The sequence below is a fragment of the Nymphaea colorata genome, chromosome 10, assembly GCF_008831285.2.
Source record: "Nymphaea colorata isolate Beijing-Zhang1983 chromosome 10, ASM883128v2, whole genome shotgun sequence".
Taxonomy (NCBI): domain Eukaryota; kingdom Viridiplantae; phylum Streptophyta; class Magnoliopsida; order Nymphaeales; family Nymphaeaceae; genus Nymphaea; species Nymphaea colorata.
In genome coordinates, this window is record NC_045147.1 from 6,469,204 (window position 1) to 6,485,496 (window position 16,293).

The window sequence follows — 16,293 nt, forward strand, 5'->3', positions numbered from 1 at the left end:
TGCCAATAACCCAAGAAAATATGATTGGCCCGTTGGAAGAAGTGTTGTTTGAAAATAAAGCATCGCTTACGGCTGAACCAAATGAAGGCACAAACATATCTGAAAATGGTAAGACGCTTGTTCCAACTCATGATATCCTCTTGTCTGCAATCCAAAACACCGATAGTGAGATCATGCAACCAAACCAAGCCTTGGACTCTGAAGCAACTGAACACCTTAGAAGATCATCTCGACAAAAAAGGCCAGCCACTTGGATGAAAGTTTTTTATTGTTCTCTAACTTTGACACCTTTGATCAACGGCGACTTGATGGCAAATCTTGTGAAAGGCATAACGTATCATCTTTCCAAATTTACCTCTTTTCATCGTTTCTCTTCTATTACTCCAACTTTTTAGCCTCTATAGCCTCAATTTTGAACCAAAAACCTATGAAGAGGCAAGTAAAATTAAAGAGTGGCGAGATGCAATGGACTTAGAAATTAGTGCACTGCGGGACAATAAAACATGGACATTGACTACTCTACCAAAAGGGATCCAATCCATCACTTGCAAATGGGTATACAAAGTAAAATTTAGGTCAAATCGATCCATCAAATGATACAAGGCCCATCTGGTAGCAAAAGGTTTTTTACAGAAAGAGGGAGTAGATTACAATGAAACATTTGCTTCAGTAGTTAAAATGATAACAGTTTGAATTCTTTTAATTGCTTCTACAAAAGGTATCAAATGGATGTAAATAATGTCTTCTTTCATAGACTTGCTTGAGGAAGTATATATGCAGGTACCGTCAGGATACGACTGTAAGGGGGAGAACTTAGTATGTAAGCTTCACAAATCTCTCTATGGTCTTAAGCAGTCTCTAAGAAATTGGTTTCACAAGCTATCTATGGCACTTGAAGAATTTGGATTTATACAATCCAAGGCTAATCACACGCTATTTACTCTTAAACAAGGAGAAGGTTTTTTTGGTTGTCTTAGTATATATGTGGACAACTTGATCATTGTTGATAATATGGAGAATTTTGTGGAAAAAATTAAGTCTTTCTTGTGCCAAAAATTTCGCATGAAACACCTTAATACTCTTAAATATTTTGGGTTTGGAAATTGCCCGGTCATCCAAAGGAATATGTTTCACAAAAAAATTATGCACTCAACATTATAAATGAGGTCAGATTACTAAGTGCAAAGCCAATGGAAATTTTCATGGAGCATAAACATGGTCTAGATACTACTCAGATTAAAGAAATAAAAGATCCAACAAAATATAGAAGACTGATTGGACGTTTTATTTATTTGAGTATCACAAGACTAGATGTTTAGTTTGCCGTTAATATACTAAGTCGCTTCATGCATACACCGAAGAAAACACATTTTCAAGCTGCCTTGAGACTTGTCAAATTTATTAAAATGAATCCAGGACAAGGCATTCTATTGGGCAAATAAAATAATTTTCAAGTAAGTGTTTTTTGTAATTTCGATTGGGCTGCTTGTCATGAAACATGAAGATCCATCACTGGCTATTGTGTTCTTCTCGGAGAATCTTTAATGTCATGGAAAACAAAGAAGTGGTCCACTGTGTCTCGCTCTTCTGCTGAGGTAGAATACCGAGCAATAGCAAATGCTGTTTGTGAAGTAATATGGTTAAAAGACTTATTATCCGACTTAGGCATCCCAACACTCACAACCAACAAATTTGTGTTGCAATAATCAGGCTGCACTACGTATTGCAGCCAATCTAATTTTTCATGAGTGCACCAAACATATTGACATAGATTGTCATGTAGTACGAGAAAAAATCAGTCAAGGTGAAATCATAACATGCTATGTTAGAAGCAAAGAGCAGCTAACCGATCTCTTTACCAAGGCATTAGGCAAAGAGGCATTCAAACATTTGTTATCCAAACTGGGCGTAAAAAATATCTATGCCTCAGTTTGAGAGGGAGTATCAAGAGTAAAGGATCAAGAAGAAAATCAAGAGCTGTTATGCATCTCTCGGTGGATAAAGGATGAGAGAAGAAACTGTTTTGAAGGATAAGGATACACATGGATATGGCCGTGCATCATCTTCATTTTCTACGTACCAAAAATCTTGTAATGATACGTTTTTTGTACTATATTTATGTTACTCAAAGAGATCAATCGATATATAGAGTTCTCTCCAGTTTTTTGTTTCACGCTTCCTCTGTTCTCAATCATATGCTTTCATAGAACATAGGAGATAATTAAGTTTATACACTGTCCCATGAACGAGAATGCTCAGGTTACTCATATTGAAACCTCCAATGCCTGCTCCAAATTACAAAAGAATGCTCAGGTTACTCATATTGGAGACGAATATGGCTGGCGCTCAGGTATGTGAGTTATCTTTTATAACAGAAATTAGTACCGATGCGTAGAATTCGTGCCTTCAGAGCCACCAGCTAGCATTACATCCTGAAAAAGTCATCAATTTCTTGGAGAATGAGATATATCCAGTTGTTGCTTTTGTAGGACGACCATCAGCAAGAATAGAATGCTTTTTGAATTGGTACAGAAAATGGAAGGCGTTTTTGAGCCTGAGACCTACAGCTTCGCCCCGACATAATGTGGTTAGCTGCATTCAGTATGCAAAAGTTGCTTGTAGCATAGACAGTTGGAATCGAGTATTAGGACCCATCCAACCCTGAATTCTAGAGGCATGAAGAGTCTTCTTAGGGTCATAGATAAGAACATGAATCTGTCAGATCCACTGGAAATCAAATGCTTGGTTTACCAAATCCATTGCAAGTGTAGCGGACCCCATATTCGGTACAGCAAAAGGTACATAGAATGGGTTATCTTTTTATGCGAGACCATGCAACTGTTTTACCGCAAAAGGTACATAGAATAGGTGCCGTATTATCACAAAGTACCTATTCCATTCATCAGTATAAAATATGAGGCAACTGTTTTACTCTATTAAAGAAATTTATCAGTTAACCATATAGTGTATTTTTAGTTATTCGAAGGAACTCCTTTAGGATTACATATGCAGGGGCCGTATTCTTCTCATCTAACTACAAAATCCTCTTCATACACAGAATCTGTATATACACTTTTCCGATAAATTTGTAGTCGCATCTACGACATGAAGCATCGTATGTTCCAGCGAAACCATTTGTTGCAGGAAGTCTGCTTTTCTAAACTTCATGATACCCAATTTGTAGCTCTATCAATTCAAGAAGTTTGAAAAGAAATGAAGAGTGCCAGGTATTTGGTAATTAACACCAATCTATGAATATTTGCACAATTCACCTGGACTCCACCAATTCCGGAGCCGATCAGGATGCTGCATTTTGCTGCATCCAGGTTCTTCGTGGTCTCTTCCATCAAGCCACCATCAATCAATGCTTTTTTGCCAGATGAGCATGTAGAGCATAAACTTGTCCATTCTCTGGGAGATTTTGGTGAAACCCATCCATCAGGTGAAAAGGATTTGATTTCCCCTGCAATCCGCTGCATAACGGGCTATTTAGTTGAAAGTTCTTAAATGACAAATCAGTTATACCTTTACCATCAAATATCCACACGATTTCGGAGGCCAAATCTCTAGTTAACGGACTTAGAGACTTACAGTTGGGAAGCCCGAACATCAAATGATTCAATTTCACTTATTCCGCTGACACCTTCAAGGAGGTTTTTGTAGAATGTATCAGGATCATGGCCTAACGAAGTCACCACACCCATCCCTGTAACAACAACTCTCCTTTGCTTAGCTGCCTTGTTATTCTTTGTAGCCACTTTGTCTGTTGATTGCCTCGTTCTTGCTGCAATTGTTCCTGCAAGACAGTTAGGAGATATCTAACCGATCAACAACCTTTGCATCTCCTTCACATTCGATCTAATATCAAGGTCTTCAAGTTTTGAAATTCATGGATTTAAGATCGCGATACTCTGCACTGAAAACTTGTCTAAACTTTGGCTAAACCTTTAAAGTAAAAATACCAAAGTAGGGATCTCAAATGTGAATATTTAGCTAGGCCTGACTGAAAATACTTAGCTTGATAAACTACCATATGACTTTCTTGCCACGTCGAGAGAGCTTAAACAAACCTTCGGTTGTTTCCTCTTCTTGTCCAGCTTCTCTGCCTTAGCCTTCACGCTCTGCTACTCAGCAAGCAGAGATATCCTCCTCGCGGTCTTTGCATAGGGATTGAGCTTCAGGAGCGCACCAAGGTTTTTCAGCGGATTCTTCTTCAGCGTCCTGCGCTTAATATCTGTCTTTGCGGGCTTCAAGACAGACTGCACTTCGTCTGAGTTAATGATCCTCCCAAGATCGGCATTTGTCATCTTTGTCCTGGGAAGAATGTATCCAGTCTTTTTTTCCGACACCTTGTACAAACCACCGTAGACAGCATCCAGCTTCTCGAAGGCACATTTGGTCCAAATGATGAACCGACCCAAATGACCACTGGGAGCAAGCTTAAGGAGATTAAGCCGGTCCACGCAGGCCACTTCGACGTCGGGGATATTACAGAAAGCCTTGACGAGCTTCGATCCCTTGGATCCGTAGACAATCAACGGGCCCTTGCGAGAAACGTAGCGGCGGTTGCGCATCTTTTCCTTCCCAGGACGAACGGACCGGCTTGTCTTCGCGTGCTCTACGTCAGGACCGGCACCAATCTGGTTCAGGAGCTTCAATGCTCCGGAGGTCTTCTCCATGGACTCGACGGAGTTCGACAGAACAAGCAGTAACTCGGGAACGGACTCGATACAGTGTCCATGGGCGAGGACAAGAGAAGGCACGATAGAGGAGGCCATGGCGAACCGGCATTGCTTGATATTGATGTTGTGGTGCCAGTGGCGCCAGATCTTCATCGAGGCGAACATCCACCTGCCACGACACATGTTCCCGAAGGCACCCTGGCCGGCGCGGTGCGTGCCACCATCGGGAACATGAGGGATACGGGAGATGGCATGGCTGGTGCCCCAGGACTCGGCAGAGTTTTGGTGACCGGCGCGCCTGGAGACCGCATAAGGCTGGTGTTTGTTATTGGAGAGGTTGTCGCGAACAAAGGAGATGATGTCCGGCTGGATCGGAACCCAGAGGACCTCCGGGAGAGGGACAGACACCGCAGCGCCATTGATTGCCATGTCACCCTCCACAGACTGGACGGTCACCAACGGGCGGGCTTCAGCGGTGGCCGGGGGAGCCATTGCTTTCCTCTCTCTCACTCACTCTCTCCCTTTCTCTCTCTCTGGGACAGAGGCAGCTCTGTTGAACAGCAGTGATAGGAAACCGAGGCCAGAGGGAGTCTATATGGAAGCCCTAACGAGCTTCTTTTTGGTCTCGAGAAAGCTCGTCCCACCCCGATATTTTCCGAAGTTGTTACAACGGTCCTCATCCAACTATGATACGTGCCAAATTTGGACCATATCGAGGAATGCCGAAGGTGCTACTGAAGTGCCCAAATCCTACATGAGGCTATCTTTTCTTGCAAGGGTGCTGTAGCGGAATGCGAAGGAAACCATAATGAGGTTAACTTCGGGGAGGCGTTCACGGACAATAGCGTAAGAAATCTTAGTGATGCTAATATTTGACTTATGGGGGCAACCTCAGGAGATGTCGAAATTTTAAGTGAGGCTAATCTCCCGAGTACAAGGTAGGGTCAGCTAGTGAAGACGTGTTGGAGTTAAGGGAGGCTAAGGCCGAACTTAGTATTTTGAATATGGGCAGACCTAATGCCCATAGTGAGCTAGTTGGTCAAGGTGAAGATGAAGTGGGTGCACCACAACCACATCAAGCAATGGGCAAGCGGAAGGAGACAAGTGGATCCGGACATAGCGGAAGGATGAGCGAGCAAGAAGATCCGACGAGCAAAACCAAGTGGATCCGAGATCAAAGAAGGGTCCACGAGCAAGAGGTTGAAGACTTGATATGGGACCCGAGAGAACCGTGCCTAGCATACCTTCTACAACAGCCTAGGGTCAACCTAGGTGAGGTGGGCGCAAGCCCAATCACATATCAACACTTCGCAAGCGGATTTGGATCACGGGCCAAACGCCCAAATCATTTCTTATTCTTGTTTGGGTCATTGACCTGTTTTTACTTATGTACCGTTTCTCTTTTGTTTGAGTCGGTTTGTATAAGTCTCATACCGAGATGAGTTAGGAACCGGTTCAGCCATGTCTATAAAGGTTGAAAACCGAGACATTGTTTAGAATGATTTGATGAATTAAAAGTTTTTCTCTCTCCCTCTGCGTGAGGAGTTCACTTGGTCCTTAGGGCGCGTGGCTCTTTTAGAGCACTACACTACAACACTCACCAAGCCGTGAGCATATTGAGGAGTTTGCTTGATTAATGGCTGTCGGTAACCATTAACGTGAAGTTCGTCATCGTTCCTGAACAAAGGAATCCTTGGATAGGGAGCCGTGCCTTCACCTTAACCATGAAAGTGTTGAGAGGCGTCTGCACTATAGGGAGGTGGAGAAGAAGACGAGCCGCGGTTCTGCCCGTCCCTCATCCATCATCGACATCCCGCGAGATCTCATCCTAAAGCTAAGTTTTCCATCTTCCTAGATACTTAGCGGAAGAGTTCTCGGTTTCACCTTGTTTACAACATCAATGTAGCTTCCATCCTTGCATTCAAGTTTATCTTGTCTAACTAGGATTGGAGAGGCGGCACTGAGTGAAGAGGGAAATCCGATTGTGGGAGGCTCCAATGGAAGAAGGAAGCATCCGATTGTTCATCCGGAATAATCACCTAAATTCTGGTTTTCCTAAGGAATATCACTGATGGGATAAGGCGCTCTACATCCCTATTGAAAATTTGAGCTTTTAAAGGAAGGTTGTGGAACGAGGAAGAAGAAAGAAGGAAGAGGAGTCAACTTGCTGGAGAGAGGAGGGAAAACGCGCGGAGAGAAGATCTCAGGTTTCTGAAGAAGTGTGCCAGAACATATCTCTAATCAGAAAGCGATTGCCAGAGATCCACTAGGAGTTTTAAGGTGTGCCATAGCTCGTTGGAAAGCTCTCAATGTCCTCTCCAACATACTAAAATTTCAAGAGATCGGACGACGGCAAGGCAGTCAAATCCGTGACGAAAGTCAGCTGCTTCTGCTGCCGCCACTGAGGCGCAGCCGCCGCAGAACCACCACTTGCAGAGGCTGTTTCCGGCGATTCCCGGGGAGTTTTCAGGTGAGTCATATACCGTTAGATTTGTAATTAAAATTTATACAACATATCCAAATTTCACGATAAATGGAGTTGATCTGACCATTGAAACCTCTTCTGCAAGTTACTCCCTGTCATTGGCCTGTTTACCGGAATCCATGGAGTGACTCTGAAATCTGGCCAACAATCCGACCAGCTCGGGCTAGATCCGGCCAGCTCATAGACTTGGTGAACTATTCCTAATCTACCCTTGCTGAGAATTAATTTTCTTAAAATATTAATTATATCTCAAGGGTATATTGGTCCAAGCCATCTCGAGCTAACCCTAATGCAAGGCAGGCCATAAGGTGATTCAAAAGGAAGGATTGACGCCTTCCAGCTCTTGCTAAATCCTATCCCGTCGGAATAGGAAGGGTGTGGAGGACAGGTGTCATTCATAGGATGAAGGCGCCAATCCAGCGAGGTTCTGATCCGGGGCTGTTTACAAATGAAGAAAGGAGCACGCGCCACCTAGCACCCGTCCCTAAATGGAATGAGCGCATGATCTAATCTGACCCTACAGATTTGGAAGGTGCAATCAACCCACCAAGGTTCATTGAACCTGGACCTAAGGCAGTTAGGGAGGGTTCTAGAAGAGAACACTTGGAGCTGCCACGTGGTTACATTTCCCTAATCACCACCTACAAGTAAGGAAAGTATTCTATGTGCGAGAAAAGGAAGGTCTTGGCCTACACCAAGATAGGAAGGAGATTCGCCTACCATTTGGGGAGAAGATCTCAACCAGCTCAAGGTGCCAACTTGGGAAGGTGAATTCGTCCTAGGTGCATTGAACCTGGATGTGTTACGAATAAGGAAGGAAGGAGGAGGTGAATTCGGCAGCTACAAATTAGGAAAGAGATCCTTTGCATCAAATGTGGAAGGTGACCCGGGCAACAATCTTGGAAGGTGATCCCTGACGATAATCTTGGAAGATCATCTTGCGCCATCTTTGGGAGTAGCCCAAATCAGAAGGAGGAGACTAAGGAAGGTGCTGCCACCTAGGTTCATTGAACCTAGACAGCACCTAACTTGGAAGGTGAGAAGGCAGGCGAGCAAGTGGGACCCATCTCTCTTGACGTGTGAACTTAGTGCCATCTTTGAGAGAAGCCCGACTTAGAAGGAAGGACCAGGACCTAGTCAACCTTCCTCACGTGAACCAGGTGGAGTCAAACCTTGACCGTGGACCAGCAGCATAGCAATGACCAAGAAGGCGTGGACCCACTTTCATGAATTGACCATGAAGGCTCGAACATACCTAGCCTAGCACCGGACCTACATTGAAGGAACCGCGTTCGCCAAGCGAGATTGGTGATTGCTTCCCCCAATCGACTTGTTTACATCTTGGGGTTGAAATCTAATCCGGTGAATGCATCTAATTGCTCTCTATCCTTCATTGCTTAATTGATTGCATTGTGACTTCCTTGTAATTGTCTTGAGCTAAGGAGAACAGAGAGAAGAGCCGTAACTACTACGGATGGACATAAGGCATGACTAAAGGTGTTTGGACAAAGAGCTGAATACTAGAGGGCAGCAATAGCTGCGGTCTTTACCTCTAGTCATCTTTATCGAGAGACCTCAAGCGTGGCCCCGAGAGGTAACATTCCACAACACCCTATAGAAATTGGGGTTGGGCATGTGATTGTAGCCGGACAAGAGGCTAAGTCAGCAACCGTGGAATCCTCTAAGGCTCTCTTTAGCCAAGGACACATTCCCAGGTTAAGAAGACCCACCTAGGGTTTGGGTGTGGTTTGTTGCACTTAGGCATGGTTTGAACAGGATAGTTTGGTGAATGAATGTGCTTGATTGAGTGAGGAGAGCTATTTTTGTATCGCTCACGTTTGTAATAAGCCTGACATCCTTGTAGCATTTTGTAGTAGGTTAAGACTTGGGCGGGTTTAACTTTACTTGTTCATCTTGACTCAAGGGAAAATTAAGCCAGGGTGACTGTCCGGTAGGGTTTTAAAAGTGTAAATCTTAACCTCTCTTTGATTGGTGAGCCTCCTTCCATAGATCTTGGGAGTAGGATCAGGCCTCAGTGGCAAAATTTATCCGCCGTAGCTCCCGACCCTACCAGTTGGTATCAGAGCATTGTGGGGGACCCAGGCGCATCTCAAAGTCTTTCTTGGACCGTGAGCACATCAGTGGATTTCGGGCACAACCAGATTTTATTCAATGGAAGATTTCATACCCTACTGTCAGAGCATTGTGGGGGACCCAAGCGCATCTCAAAGTCTTTCTTGGACCGTGAGCACAACAGTGGATTTCTGGCACAACTAGATTTTATTCAGTGGGAGATTTCATACCCTACTCATACCAACCTATGAGTTGGTATCAGAGCTGTTTGGAGGCTCCGGCGTGCTCAAACTTCATCAAATCTAGCAGCTACACATGATGGTACAACAGGCATAACAGTGAGAACATCAAATTCCGACTGCTTGGGGTGAAAGTGTAGACCACAGATTTCAGATTGTTAGCAGCCAGCAGTGGTAAACGGCTAAGTTCCAGGGGTGAACGGCCTCGAAATCATCTGGAATTTGGTGGAGAGGTGTATAATTATTGTGGCTTCAAGGGCATATAGGACACTGGACTTGATTTTCTCAGAAAACCCGGATTTCATACCCTTTATCAACCAAACAGGCTGGCAGATTCTGTCCTGTGTGTAGTTTACCAGGAAGATCGAGGTATTTTAGTGGGTTCGACATCTCGGATTGAGCTGAAATGTTGTGGAGAGTTAGATAACTATTATATCTTCGTGCTGACCAAGTTTGAGGTCAAAATTTTATCGATAAGTACAGTTGTGCATGAAGCTACTATCTGCCTGTTGTTACACTTAGGACTGCAGCTAAGCTCACCACTTAGCATAGGGTGATCGAACCCGAGGTGCGCTGCCGAGGCACCAGGTGGGTGCGGCAGTTTAGGTTCCTTTGGGGACCCGGCTGAGGGTGAGAGGCAGCTACCGAGGTGCCGGGTGGGCGCGGTGGAAGGCGACTTCCTTTTGCCTCCCTTGTAGAAGAGCAATCTCGGGCTGAGTTTAGTTTCAGGCCAACACACTAACGTCGGCACCAGGTGGGTGCGTTGGTGAGAGGTTGAAGGGCTGCACCCAAGCAGCCAAGGCTGGGTTAGGAGGAGCAGTCCCCACTAGCTCAGTCCATCGAAGAATTTCGGACGTTAAAACCCAAACAGAATTCAAAAATGTTATACAATAATGTAATATTTGTAATGTATAATATATGTATACTAATATAACATATACATATATGTATATTATGTAATATATACATGTATGCATATACGTATATACATAACATATTATGTATTATTATATATATAATACATAATATGTTGTGTATACACATATATATCATATATATATATATGATATATATGTGTATATAATACATAATATGTTGTGTATATACGTGTATGCATACATGTATATATATAATACATAATATGTTATGTATATACGCATATGCATACATGTATCTATTACATAATACATATTGTATATGTTATGTTAGTATACATATATTGTACATTACAAATATTACATTATTGTATAACGTACACATACTTTGTATACATATGTATATGATATATATATGTCACATGGGTACAGGGTGCGGGTATTGGTGCTGGATGCAACAAGTTTCAAAAAAATTTGGTGTGGGTGCGACAAGAGCATGTATATATATACATACATACATATAGGGGCAGAGCCAGGGGGCATGTCTGGGCCGTGACCCCACCACAGCGAATTGAAAAAAAAAAATTAAAAAATTTGAAAATTTTTAGTTTGGCCCCACCTGAATCCAGCCTGCCCGCAGCCCCTTTCCTTGCCCTATTTCGAAAACTGGTTTTCAAAGGGGGAAAACGAAGCTGCAAGAAGAGAGTGCGAGGGAGAGTACGAGAGACAAAGAGAGGGAGATAGAGAATGAAAGAGTGAGAATGGGAGCACGAGAGAGCAGGGCTGCAGGAAGGAGGTTGGAAGAGAAGAGGAGAGAGTCAAAGAGAAGAACGTGAGGAAAAAGGACACAGGCACACAACAGCAGTGGGTAAAATCGTTTTGAGATTTTCAATTTTCTCTTTTGATCTTCATTTTTTTTTTTGTTTTTTTGGATTAGTGGTTCGGATGATTAGCTTGCCATTGGATAGGTGCTTGTGTTGTTTTTTAGTGTAGTTCGAATTCCACGAAAAGCAAAATCTAGGCATCCTGAGGAGCTGATGGACCAGCTTGCCATTCAAGCAAGAACCTTTTTTAGTTAGGCCTATCTACTGCAACGAGTTGTATCATTATCATTTTTATTCCACAACATATGTATTTTGTCTAGTGCTCTTGGATAAGCTATGAGACAGCACTTTGCGTTATACTATTTGTTTGCACTATGTTTTCGAAAACAAACTGGTGCCTACCCTGGGCAGGTTTGGATGGTGCAACCTCAGGCTTTCGAACAAAAATTTCCCTGGGGAAATGGAGTTGATTTCTAATTGAAATAACTGAGTTACTTTCTAATTGATTTAGCTGCTTCTCTTCTGTTATTTTTTGCTTTTGACTGTATTTATGAATTTAACACACTAAATAATTATGTAAGATCCTTTTGAACTTAAAGCATTCATCAGCAAGCCTTCTGAATGCAAATCAATTCTGTACAATCATCTTGACACCAGAACATTCACCAGAGAGCTTTGGAGGGCGAGCTTGTCACATCCTCTAATTCTATTCTTAAGTTATTTTGTTTATGGCATTTCATGATGGTGAATGAAGGTACTACTGCATCGAAGGTACTACTAGGTGCTACATCATATATCCAATTACATCAGTTAAAACCTTTGCTTTTAGCTCCTATGCATTTTTTTTATCATGCCCATGATCTAGGGATTTGAAGAGGTGATTTTGTTTGGCATATAAACATTCAATAAAATTTTAGCATTTGATAGAGCAATTTAAAGGAATTGTCTACCTGGAGAAATGTGATACAAATGTCGACAATTCTCTTGTGAATTTCCATTGATCTTTGAAGTTCAGATTCCGTTAAGTGCTATCAAATTCTGCTCTTCCAAGATCAGATTAATTAATGATGCCTTCAGTAGGGCAGCACACAGTTATATATATATATATATATATATATATATATATATATAACTGTTCACAAAAATCAGATGACAATATGCTATATTATTATCTTATGGCGCAGGGGACAGCTTGTGACTCTTATTTTCAGCTTCGGCGAGTTACTAAACATTAAAAAGAGGGAAAAGAAATAGCAGTTAGCATGTAAAATGTACATGAAGTGACACTCAATTGGAATAAGAAATTCTGCACTAGAAAGAAAAGGCTGAGCAGCCACTACTGCTCGATGGGCTGTCGGCATGCATGTAGCCCATTTGTATGTACTGCATATGTAGGGCTGGGCATCGGGCCAGGCCGGGCTGGCCTGGCCCAATAAAATTGTCCAATTTTGAGCCCGGGAACGCTATCGAGCCAGCCCGAGGCCCGGCCCATTATTAATGGGGCTGGGCCGGGCCGATGAATTATCAGGCATCAGGCTTGATTTTATGCTCGAGACTCGGCCCGGGCCGATTATTAACGAGCCAGGTTGGGCTTTTCTTGGGCCGGGCCGGGCTTTTTTGGGTCTGTCGGGCATGCTACAGTTTGCAATCTAACCAATGAGCTCAGTCGAAAATTACAAGCTAAATCTGATCAACAAGGAACTTTGGCACGAAATACATTCCTGTCAGTAAAGCTAATCAACAATGAACAACCCCTTTTCAGGTCTATAAACAAAAAGAAAATCAGTGTTCCCACATGGTTCACTAACAAATCTGAATAGCCTCCTCAAGGAAATTACAAGTAAAATAAGCATCTGACAAGTGATGTGTTGAGTTGCATATGCTGAATCTAGAAACCAACTTGCCCTAAAAAAGTGTCTTCTTCATTCTAGCGAACCACCAGGAACAAGCTGCAATGGACATCAAATGACAGTTTTCAAAACAATGGTACTTTCAGAAAAATTTGCTTTAAAGGAAAAATACTGGCAAACACTTCCAAATGTAATAGTTAAAGTAGCAACATTTTCGGGCATCATGGCAGTTTCAGTTCATCAGTGCTGTATTAAAGGTACATATATCCAAAGATGCATATTAACATCTGTTATACACTAATGACAGGATACAGATATACAGTCATCTGTTGGGAACTTAGTATCACAAAACGCAAGAACATGCTACACATGCACATGGACTCACACATATAAACACATGACAAAGCTATTCTCTTTCATCACCACCGAAAAATCCAAAACTTTGATGAGATGTTCAAAAGGTGTATTAGCAACTTCATAAATACAAATGCAGGAAGGCTAGTCAACAAAACTAACCAACTAAGACAAGTGGATAGCTTGACTTCAACCATTTTATTGATCCTGGGAAAAAATCAGTAGCTTTAATCAGATCATATTTGTGCTGAATTAGGATTATCACAGCCTGGAGAACGACATACTATTTGCATGGGCATGCCATCAAACTTGGATTATTGTCCCCATGCACATCAAAACGCTGCATTAAAGGTACACTACAACAGTTTCAAAGCTTTCACATATTCCCTTAAACCAATCCATAGTAAGTGCTTCAGGACTTAAATGGTGGTAAGTTTTCATAAGGTAGTAGAAGGAACCATTCCTGCAAATTTTGAAAGTATTTAGAAATTAAAATATGCATAGCATTTCACAAAAAAATAATAATGAGAATATCTAGAAGCATAATAATGAGCATTATAAAGCCATATCATACATAGAACCATGAAAGACATGATAATGCTATAAGTCAATTATTTGATACCATAGAAGAGGTACTTGGTGCCAAGTAAAAGGCTATATACGAAGTCTTTACCCTATTAAGCAAACATAACAAAAATCTTCAACACTTCTAGACAGAAAAGAAAAAGCACCAACTGAATCAAATAAGGGTAGGGATCACAACAACAAAAAATAAAAAGAAAACAAAAAATATTATAAGAACAAAGCAAAAGGAGGAAGAAGGGCAACATAGGCTGGAAGTACAATGCAAGTTGCAAGAGTATACTGGGAAACTTAGGAAGAAGTCAGTCAGAGGAAAATTAGGAGAATGCATAAATTGATAGGCTTGGTTTACTACAAAGGTAATGTCCAGGCATGTAAGAGTGATGAACTGTAACACCCCTGCCATGTTGCAATATAGAGACATCAAACGAAGGAGAAGAAAGATCATTTGGTTTAACAGTGATAATCACACGGTATCAGCAATGCATCAGTAACACATAAGATCCTAAAAATGGTAATATGACAATTCCCTCAAATAAACTTATGCATATAACCTGCAAGGAAATGAATCAGTATGTCCCACCTATTAAAACTTATTGAAAATCGAAGCCATGAGACTGGAGACACATACAATCAATATGCACATCTGCAATATATTGTAACCATCCACAGATAAGCACCACAGATAAGACGACATGCACACATATTTCATGAGCTTGTATCCAATTATATGATATCAACTTGTATCCACTCATACACATCATATAGGCCTCTAATAAATAAAAGCTTTTGTCCTTTGAACAAGCAGAATTAAGTCCGAATCATCAATCCATTCACTAAAAATAGGAATGAATTAGACTAAGAATACCATGAACATAACACTTATGGCTGATGCAGGCTATTTTCTGAAATGGAGAACATTGATCCGAAGTACCCAGCATGGGAAAAAGGCTTAACAAATTTATTGTAGTTGAAAAAACAAGTAGACACATGCGACTGGAACCGCTAAAGCCAAAAGCATTTGAAAAGTTAACAAGGGCAGCTCATAAATCCAGAACCAAGAACTCAATCTGTGAAGATTCATATTCCCCAAGGAGGACCCCAAGGCCTGCTGTAAGAAGTAAAAAGCAGACAAGTTCATGATGCCAAAATTGAAGACAGTAAGAATTAAAGGAACATCGCTTGAGTTGCATCCAACTCTAAATCTCTGATCCGTCGTCAAGGTGACCCCCCAACTGAGGGAATCAAAAAGATCAAAGTGTAAAAACTTTAAGGTAAGCAAATAGACGAGGGATCCCCAAGTTGAACAGGCCAAGGAAAGACACAGAAAAAACAAGTTAATGGATACAACTAGTTGTACCTGTCACTGTAGATTTTGGACATTTCTGCGATGGTTTGAGCAGAAATAGCATGCGGTCCGGCGACAACGATGGAGATTGGAGAAGCAGCAATGGTGGTGAGCGATGCGGCGGCGCTGATGGCAATTAGCGAGTTGTTGACGGCCAGTTGGCGACTGGGCAAGGCAGGATGCCGATAGCGAGGAGCGGAGGAGGCAGAGCCGCAGAGGAGCTTCGAGTCATCGACACTACGTCGCTATGCTTGTTCAATCGAAAATGAAGTTGAAACATTGTGTAACCCTAACCTAATAAAAAATAAAAATCGGTTTTGATGGACGTCGGGCTTCTCGGGCCCTCGACGGGTAGAGTTTAAAGCTCGAGCCCGGCCCGTTATAGTTCCAGGCCGGGTCGAACTCGATAAGGCTTTTTATGCTACCCGAGCCTGGGCCTCAGTCGGGCCAGACGCCCGGTACCCGACGGTGGCCCGACCCAGTGCCCAGGCTTATGCATATGCCACGAAGTTCTGAACCCATTTTCTTCGGTTGATGGACAATTGAGAAAAACATAATGCCTGTTAAACTAGAAAACTCGGAAGTTCTGAAGTTAATTTCTTGTTTGTGTCTGAATGGGTTTTATGCCTTTAAGACATCTTTCAGCAACAAACTGGTTATCCAGGCAATCCAACATGCCGTTATGTGTTGCAGAGAAATAAAGTATGTTTCTCCATTATCCTATTTTTTTTGTCTAGGTGGTGATTCTAAACTCTTATTTGCAAGGCCTATCCACTGGTGGTAATTTGAAAAGCAAGGCAACATTATGAAAATGTGACTGTAACAGTCACTAAATGAACATACAACAGAAATAGGCACCAAGGCCAAATGAATAAGTATAATCTTTATTCAAGATGAACATTGAATTGCTGTAAATCACAACTTCATTATACACGGAGCAGATTACATATTTATACAAGAAATGAGAAAGAAGAAGGGGCT

At 42.1% G+C, this 16,293-nt stretch overlaps 1 long non-coding RNA gene and 1 pseudogene across 1 annotated transcript; both read right to left on the reverse strand.

Moving 5' to 3' along the window:
- Positions 1 to 2,406: 2,406 nt before the first annotated feature.
- Positions 2,407 to 5,174, reverse strand: LOC116262216 (60S ribosomal protein L4-like; annotated as a pseudogene).
- Positions 5,175 to 12,835: 7,661 nt separating this feature from the next.
- LOC116261921 (uncharacterized) lies at positions 12,836 to 15,782 on the reverse strand. Its single transcript, XR_004174380.2, has 2 exons — positions 15,325 to 15,782; positions 12,836 to 13,127 (listed from the first exon to the last, which is right to left on the reverse strand). It is a non-coding gene; the product is annotated as an uncharacterized LOC116261921 (long non-coding RNA).
- Positions 15,783 to 16,293: the final 511 nt, after the last annotated feature.